Consider the following 7813-nt stretch of genomic DNA (forward strand, 5'->3'; position numbering starts at 1 on the left):
CTTGCATTTTGCAGTTAACCTGTTGTTCTCACCACTGGTATTTGCAAAACGCACTGATGGGAGGTATTACCCTGGTGATAAAACTGCGAGGCGTCACCGATATCAGGAAGCAATAGAAGGTTTAGAGGGAAAGAAACATAAGAACTCAACTTCCCATATTAGAAATCAAACCCGGGCCGTCTGGGTGAAAACCAGGAATCCTTACCGCTAGACCATTTGGTAGTTATAGAAGACAATACCATGTATGAGAAAAACAAGACTCTTCAGATTCCATCATCACCAGGTCTCACGCTGCCCCTACCATATACTTGAAGAGGTTCTCCAGGAATTAAGAAAATTAAAATACTTAAATATTACTTTATTATAAATAAATTCTCAAATACCTTTCATTATTTACAATGGCTCGTTTTGTCTGGTGGGCAATCATCAGGGGAAACAAAATGGCCGCTGTCCCATTAGTGCACACAAAACCTGTCCTGATCATACATGAGGACAAGTTACTTTACAACACTGAGCTGCCTCCTCCTCTCTACTTGTCGGGGATTATGATCCTGAATACAGATGATAAGAACTTTAAATCACTGAAAGGAAACCCCTAAAATGTAACTGGATAGGTCAGTCAGGGACCGACTAGTACAGTCATTACAAAGCACCCTCTCAGACGGACATGTGGCTTAGTAGAAAACCCTGTGGAACTTTCAGGTGTGGACAGGACTGTATTTGTTGTCCCTTTATTTGGAAATCCAGAGTCTCTCTACCAGTAAAACCTATCTTATGAGAGACTCTTGCTAATTGTAGAACTCAGGGTGTTGCATATCTGGGCACCTGTCCATGTCATTAGTATCTCAGCCTGAAAGAACGTTTAAATAGAAAAATAATAAATCATTTTATTAGAGCAAAAGTAGGGGGTTAAGATAAAATCAGGCATACAGGAGATCAGAAGTGCGGAGAGGGATCTGTGTAAAAAACCATCCGTCACTCTGAAAGCCTGCTATAGAGCAGCTGCCCCACTCATTCAGCGGTACAACAGGACACTAAGACTCGCTCTATACGCATTTCTGCATGACTTGTATTTGTCATGCGTCATCAGGAGCGAACAAGTGTGTGTCAGTTTAGATGAAACTAAAGTACTGTAGCGTGCAAACTCCGGCGCTTGTGATGGTCGCGTGCGGCCAAATACAAGCCGGATATAAATAACTTAACGCCCGCCCCCAGAGGGTGTGTGCCGGCGTGGGCCACCAATCAGGGAAGGAGGCGCGTACCTCTGACGCGCTCCCTGACGTGACCATCGCACACTGCAGCATATTCCACTCTGGGGAGGAGCAGCGATCTGCTCAATGGTATGGGGGACATAGATGCAAGTGACATGAGTATCAGAGGCTGGAGGGGATATATGAAAGAGGCAGACATAAAAGGACTGACACACATCAATAAATAGAGGTGTCAGAAAAATACAGACAGCCATGCTTAAGGCAACTAGACTGGAAGATAGGTGTCATGTGATGTAAATATCAAGATGCTACAGTGTTCCAGGGCAATCACACCAATTAGTCATGCCCATAGCATCTTGACATAGCACAATAGTGGACCTATAATATGCTATCCCATAATGATCTAAATGAAGCAGGAAAATGATACTGCCTCATTTAATCCTTTAGGGTATGCTGTGTCCAGCTTGAATATCCATTCAGTTTCTTTGCGATGCAACGGGACATCAATGTCCCCTCCGCGAATGGATGTCACAATGTGTTCAATCCCCTGGACCTTCAGTACCTCTGGGTTACCACCATGATGGTCACACACATGGCGTGCCACAGAGGTATCACGTCCGTTTTTAATATCGAGCAGGTGTTCACCTATACGTCTGCGCAGTTCACGCCTGGTTTTGCCCACATATTGAACGCCACACTGGCAGGTCAATAAATACACGACTCCCACCGATGTACATCTGATGAAGGATCTGATGGAAAATCTCTCCTTAGTCACATGGCTAGTGAAGTATTTCCCCTTCATGATGTTCCCACAGATAATACATGCACCACATGGAAAAGTACCAGTGAGTGTATTTTTGAGCCATGTATCAGGTGTTGGATGTAGGTAAATACTGTGAACCAGGCGATCTCGTATATTAGAACAGCGCCAATAAGTAATCGGAGGACAATCTGACACCAGTGCACCGATGTCCGGGTCTGACTGTAAAATAGGCCAGTGCCCTTGAAGGATCTCCCATACTTGTTTCTCCGCTTTGTCATACGTGGCTATGATCCTTGGGCTGTTCTGACCAGATGGCTTCGGTTTTGGGACCAGTAGTTTTCACGGTTGACACTCATAGAGTGATGGTATGCTCTTTTGAGTGTATACTGAGGGTAACCCCTGCGTATGAACCGTGTCCTCAAGTCATTTGCGGCCACCCTGAAATCCCCCATTACTGAGCAATTTCTCCTGGCCCTAAAGTACTGGACTTTAGGAATGCCACTCCTGAGGGCCAGGGGGTGGCCGCTGTCCCACCTCAGCAGACTATTGGTGGCTGTCTGCTTGCGGAACAAATTGGTAATGATCTTTCTGTCTGTCCCCACCGAAATGGTCAGATCCAAGAACGTGATATTGTGCTCATTAATGTCAGATGTAAAAAACAAGCCGAGCTGGTTGTTATTAAGCTCGGCTATAAATTGGGTGAAACACTCCTTGGTCCCCTTCCACAGTATCAGCACTTCGTCGATATATCTGGTCCAGATTAATACGACGACGTGTACTGCTCCATTGCTTCACTGAAGACGACCTCTCTTTCCCACCAGCCCAGGTAGAGATTTGCATAAGTAGGGGCACATTGACTGCCCATCGCAACTCCCCTAAGCTGGTGGAAAATTGGACGGTGAAAAAGAAACATATTACGATTCATTACAAAATCTAGCAGCTCCATCACAAAGCATTGTGTCGATGAAGATGTTCCCCCCTCTGTTGAAAGAAGGCCCGCACAGCAGCACATCCAAGATCATGTGGGATGGAGCTGTACAGGGCCTCCACATCCAGGGTAGCAAGCCACATATCTTCATCGCATTGAATGCCCTCAAGGCGCTGTAGGACTTCCATTGTATCACAGGCAAAAGATGGTAAACTCGCCACAAAAGAACTAAGTATCACGTCAATATATGTGCTAATATTGGCCGTGAGACTACCAATGCCGGATACAATGGGCCTGCCTTTCATCGGTGTGCTCTGCTTGTGAAGGTTAGGTAAGCTATAAAACACGGCACGAACCGGAAATTTTTGCAGCAGAAAATCCATTTCCGCTTTGCTGATAAGCTTGTTCTTCAGGGCTTCATTAAGAAGTGTGGACAATTGCTGCCTGAAGACAGGGGTCGGATCAGAGGGGAGGCGTCTATATGTGGTGGTATCTTGTAGGATTCTAAGGCACATGTCACAATATGATTCTTGATCCATGATGACAATATTGCCCCCTTTGTCGGAAGGTTTTATGACAATATTGGGGTCCTTCTCCAGGTCTCCCAATGCTTGTCTTTGATTGGGGCTGAGGTTGTCAGATCCAAAATATTGTCCCTTCAGTTTATGGAGGTCCTGAGTGACAACCGAAATAAAGGTATTGATTGGTGTGTTGTCATTCATTGGAGGGAACATTCTAGATCGATTTCTCAGATCTGTGAACGGGCCATCACCAATGCCTCTATCACCCTCATCATATAAATCAGCCAACAACTGAACATCCTGCAAGTCTTCCACTGAAATCCCCAACTCCTGGCAAACGCGTTTGTCATGAGTTAGGAAAAATTTCTTCCATTTTAGCTTACGTACATATAAATTCAGGTCTTTAACCCAATTAAATATATTGAGTTTCTGCAGAGGGACAAACGAGAGGCCCTTTCTGAGTACTTCCATTTCAACAGGGGCAGGGAGCGCTGCGACAAATTAACCACTTGGAGGTCCTCTATTTGGGAACCTCAGGTGCCTTCTTGTGGCGCAAGAGGTATTCTGATAATGGGGGTGTGTTGTCTAAAAAAAAACTCTAGATCCTCTGCCTTGTCTACCTCGCTGTCTCTCCCCCCCCCCCCCCCCGAGATCTAAAAGGACCCCAATTGGATGCTCCTAGTTCGAGATCTGTCTCCCCCTCCGAGGATGACACCTCAGTGTCAACCTCTGAGGTGGTCTGACGTTTCGGACCAAAATCAAAGACTTTGCCCTCCATAAAGTCTTTAATGTCCCTATTGTACAACAGATGTTTCTTCTCCTTTACATAACAGGTGAAACGTTCGATGTTTTGCTGTAGCAGAGTTTCTTTTTTTCCAAAGTCAGTATGTTCACTAAACTTTTTAGTCTGAGAAATACTTTCCTTTAGATCACTCTCACTTTTAAATTAAAATACGTTTCTCCTCTTCAAGTAACAGCCTCATGAGGCGAAGGGAACCCTCAATAGATTCTTGTTCCCACTTGACAAGGAACTCGTTCGTACGGACACGGGCTGTGGAAAGGATGGGATTTCTTAGTCCTCTAGGGACTATATTGTTCTTAATATATGTGTCCAAAGTTTGAACCTCCCACCAGCACCGTATATAGTCCTTATAGAGACGTGTGAGATTTTTAAAGGAGGAGGTAATGCTGATATAGGCTGTCTGTGCTGATAATTCCTTCTCTGAAAAGACCTCCTTCGGGTCCCCCAACCAACTCTCAGCACTCAGATCACTTGACAGAAAGCCTGCCATTCCCCGACAATAAAAAGTCGACTATCAATCCACAATATGAAATAAGGTGCTAATGGTATACGTTCGCAAAAATATTATTAGTATCTCAGCCTGAAAGAACGTTTAAATAGAAAAATAATAAATAATTTTATTAGAGCAAAAGTAGGGGGTAAAGATAAGATCAGGCATACAGGAGATCAGAAGTGCGGAGAGGGATCTGTGTAAAAACCCATCCGTCACTCTGAAAGCCTGCTATAGAGCAGCTGCCCCACTCATTCAGCGGTACAACAGGACACTAAGACTCGCTCTATACGCATTTCTGCATGACTTGTATTTGTCATGCGTCATCAGGAGCGAACAAGTGTGTGTCAGTTTAGATGAAACTAAAGCACTGTAGCGTGCAAACTCCGGCGCTTGTGATGGCCGCGTGCGGCCAAATACAAGCCGGATATAAATAACCTAACGCCCGCCCCCAGAGGGTGTGTGCCGGCGTGGGCCACCAATCAGGGAAGGAGGCGCGTACCTCTGACGCGCTCCCTGACGTGAGCATCGCACACTGCAGCATATTCCACTCTGGGGAGGAGCAGCGATCTGCTCAATGGTATGGGGGACATAGATGCAAGTGACATGAGTATCAGAGGCTGGAGGGGATATATGAAAGAGGCAGACATAAAAGGACTGACACACATCAATAAATAGAGGTGTCAGAAAAATACAGACAGCCATGCTTAAGGCAACTAGACTGGAAGATAGGTGTCATGTGATGTAAATATCAAGATGCTACAGTGTTCCAGGGCAATCACACCAATTAGTCATGCCCATAGCATCTTGACATAGCACAATAGTGGACCTATAATATGCTGTCCCATAATGATCTAAATGAAGCAGGAAAATGATACTGCCTCATTTAATCCTTTAGGGTATGCTGTGTCCAGCTTGAATATCCATTCAGTTTCTTTGTGAAGCAACGGGACATCAATGTCCCCTCCGCGAATGGATGTCACAATGTGTCCATGTCCACTAAGAAGAGAGAATTACGTCGGAGGGTGAGGGACCACAATGATGACATAAAGAATCGGAGGGACAAGCCGATAGCAAGACATGTTTGGGACTATCATTCCGGTAATTTTGGAGTCTTGCGATTACAGGTGATCGAGTTGGTGCGTAAATCGCCAAGAGGAGGGGACATTCTGTGTAAGCAGGCCCAGTGGATTCACCATGGGTCCTCTGGGTCTCAATGAACAGATCTCATTCTCGTGCTTTCTGTAGCTATGTTGCTGGTTTTTGTTCTGTGTTATATATATCTAAATTCTGTGTAATAAATGGGACTCAAGCAAGTGTATGGGCTTGGAACCCTGTATATCCAGCATTGCCAAGAATGGCATTTTTCCGTATACGACTATCTTACGCTCTTTTTATCCTGGTGTCTACATAGATTGTGTATCTACAAACAGATCTTATGATTTAGAGACTGTTTATCTCATACTCGCTGCAAGTTTCTTTCCCCTGATGAACCACGTGGATAACACCACCTGGAGAAACGCGTTGGTAAGAGAAGATATTAGCAGGGACATCCAGGACTTGTCAGGGTTTAGTCACCGGGGCAGGTGCTCCGCTTCCAGCCAGGGATACTTGTAGGGTCACCCTAGTGATTTTATATCTTTCCCACCCCATTTGTTGGTTGCTACCCCTGAGGACTGCCTGGCACCCAGTGACTGATATCAACTAACCATGAGTCATGGTCACAACCGTGGTCTTCTGCAATATAACGCTATATACCATATGCAGTTGATTATTATTCCATTGCCCGTGCTAATCTCTTGGTAATTGTGCCTACACATTAATCCATTGTGTGGGCTCAGGATATACATATCTTATGTTGATGTATTGTGTACACATATATGTGTCAGTTTTGGGGATTTATATATTTAGTTTTTAATTTTAGGGGTTTACTTTAAGTGATTTATTGTATATGTCCCCTACTGGGAGTTCATTCCGATTTTCTGTGAGTTTAGAACTTGAGCTGAATCTCTGTAGGAATTTACTTCTTTAGGAGATATGAAGTACAGAGAGGACGGACAGGACAGGCTATGGTAATCTAGTTTTTTTCATGGGCACAGGAAAAAAGTTGCCTATTTTATGGACTGTCCAGAAATTTCTGGATGGCTGGCAACCTTCATCACCATTTTTTAGTTTTGTGTGTAAATAAAAACCGTAGTCGGCAGGATTTGAACCTGCGCGGGGAAACCCCAATGGATTTCAAGTCCATCGCCTTAACCACTCGGCCACGACTACCTGCTGTCACATAACATCTCCACGATGCGGTATCAGCAGCTGATTACCTAGACACTGCCGTCACTACCCTGAGATGTGGTTGTTGTCACCCACTCTCAGCGTTCGACCCCACAATACAACCAAATGAGAAGATGGTGGAATAAATTTACTATAGAAACATAGAATGTGTCGGCAGATAAGAACCATTTGGCCCATCTAGTCTGCCCAATATACTAAATACTATGGATAGTCCCTGGCCCTATCTTATGTGAAGTATGGCCTTATGCCTATCCCATGCATGCTTAAACTCCTTCACTGTATTTGCAGCTACCACTTCTGCAGGAAGGCTATTCCATGCATCCACTACTCTCTCAGTACAGTAATACTTCCTGATATTACTTTTAAACCTTTGCCCCTCTAATTTAAAACTATGTCCTCTTGTAGCAGTTTTTCTTCTTTTGACTATAATGTTTATATTTGTTTTTAGGCGTAAAAAGGCCGTTTTAGACAGTCTATTTTTTTGTCACATTTACTATCAAAATTGAGCTTGTTTTGAAGGCTTTTGTGCCTCTTGCCACTATTTTGAAGTATTAGACTAATTTAGAATTTTCAGACTTTTTTTTACCTGAATTTGTCGCAAAAACAGTCTAATTTCTACTCCAGGCCTGGCGTACTTTTCTTTGTCAGTTTTGAATGATAAAGTGTGACATTTAATGCAACAAAAGATGCACTTTACCATGGAAAACTGACAAAGGGAGATGTGCACCTTTTTCATGCACATACTAATTTGACCAGTCTTAGTGAATAGAAACCTGTCTAACTATAAAACCACCACCAGAGGTCAG

The 7813-nt window shown here is 44.1% G+C and overlaps 1 non-coding gene across 1 annotated transcript; it reads right to left on the bottom strand.

Annotated features, from left to right (window-relative positions):
• Window positions 1–6907: 6907 nt before the first annotated feature.
• On the bottom strand, window positions 6908–6989 carry TRNAS-UGA. Its single transcript has one exon. It is a non-coding gene; the product is annotated as a tRNA-Ser (tRNA).
• Between the last annotated feature and the right edge of the window lie 824 nt (window positions 6990–7813).

Source organism: Bufo gargarizans, unplaced genomic scaffold (assembly GCF_014858855.1).
Source record: "Bufo gargarizans isolate SCDJY-AF-19 unplaced genomic scaffold, ASM1485885v1 original_scaffold_1163_pilon, whole genome shotgun sequence".
In the NCBI taxonomy this organism is placed as follows: Eukaryota; Metazoa; Chordata; class Amphibia; order Anura; family Bufonidae; genus Bufo; species Bufo gargarizans.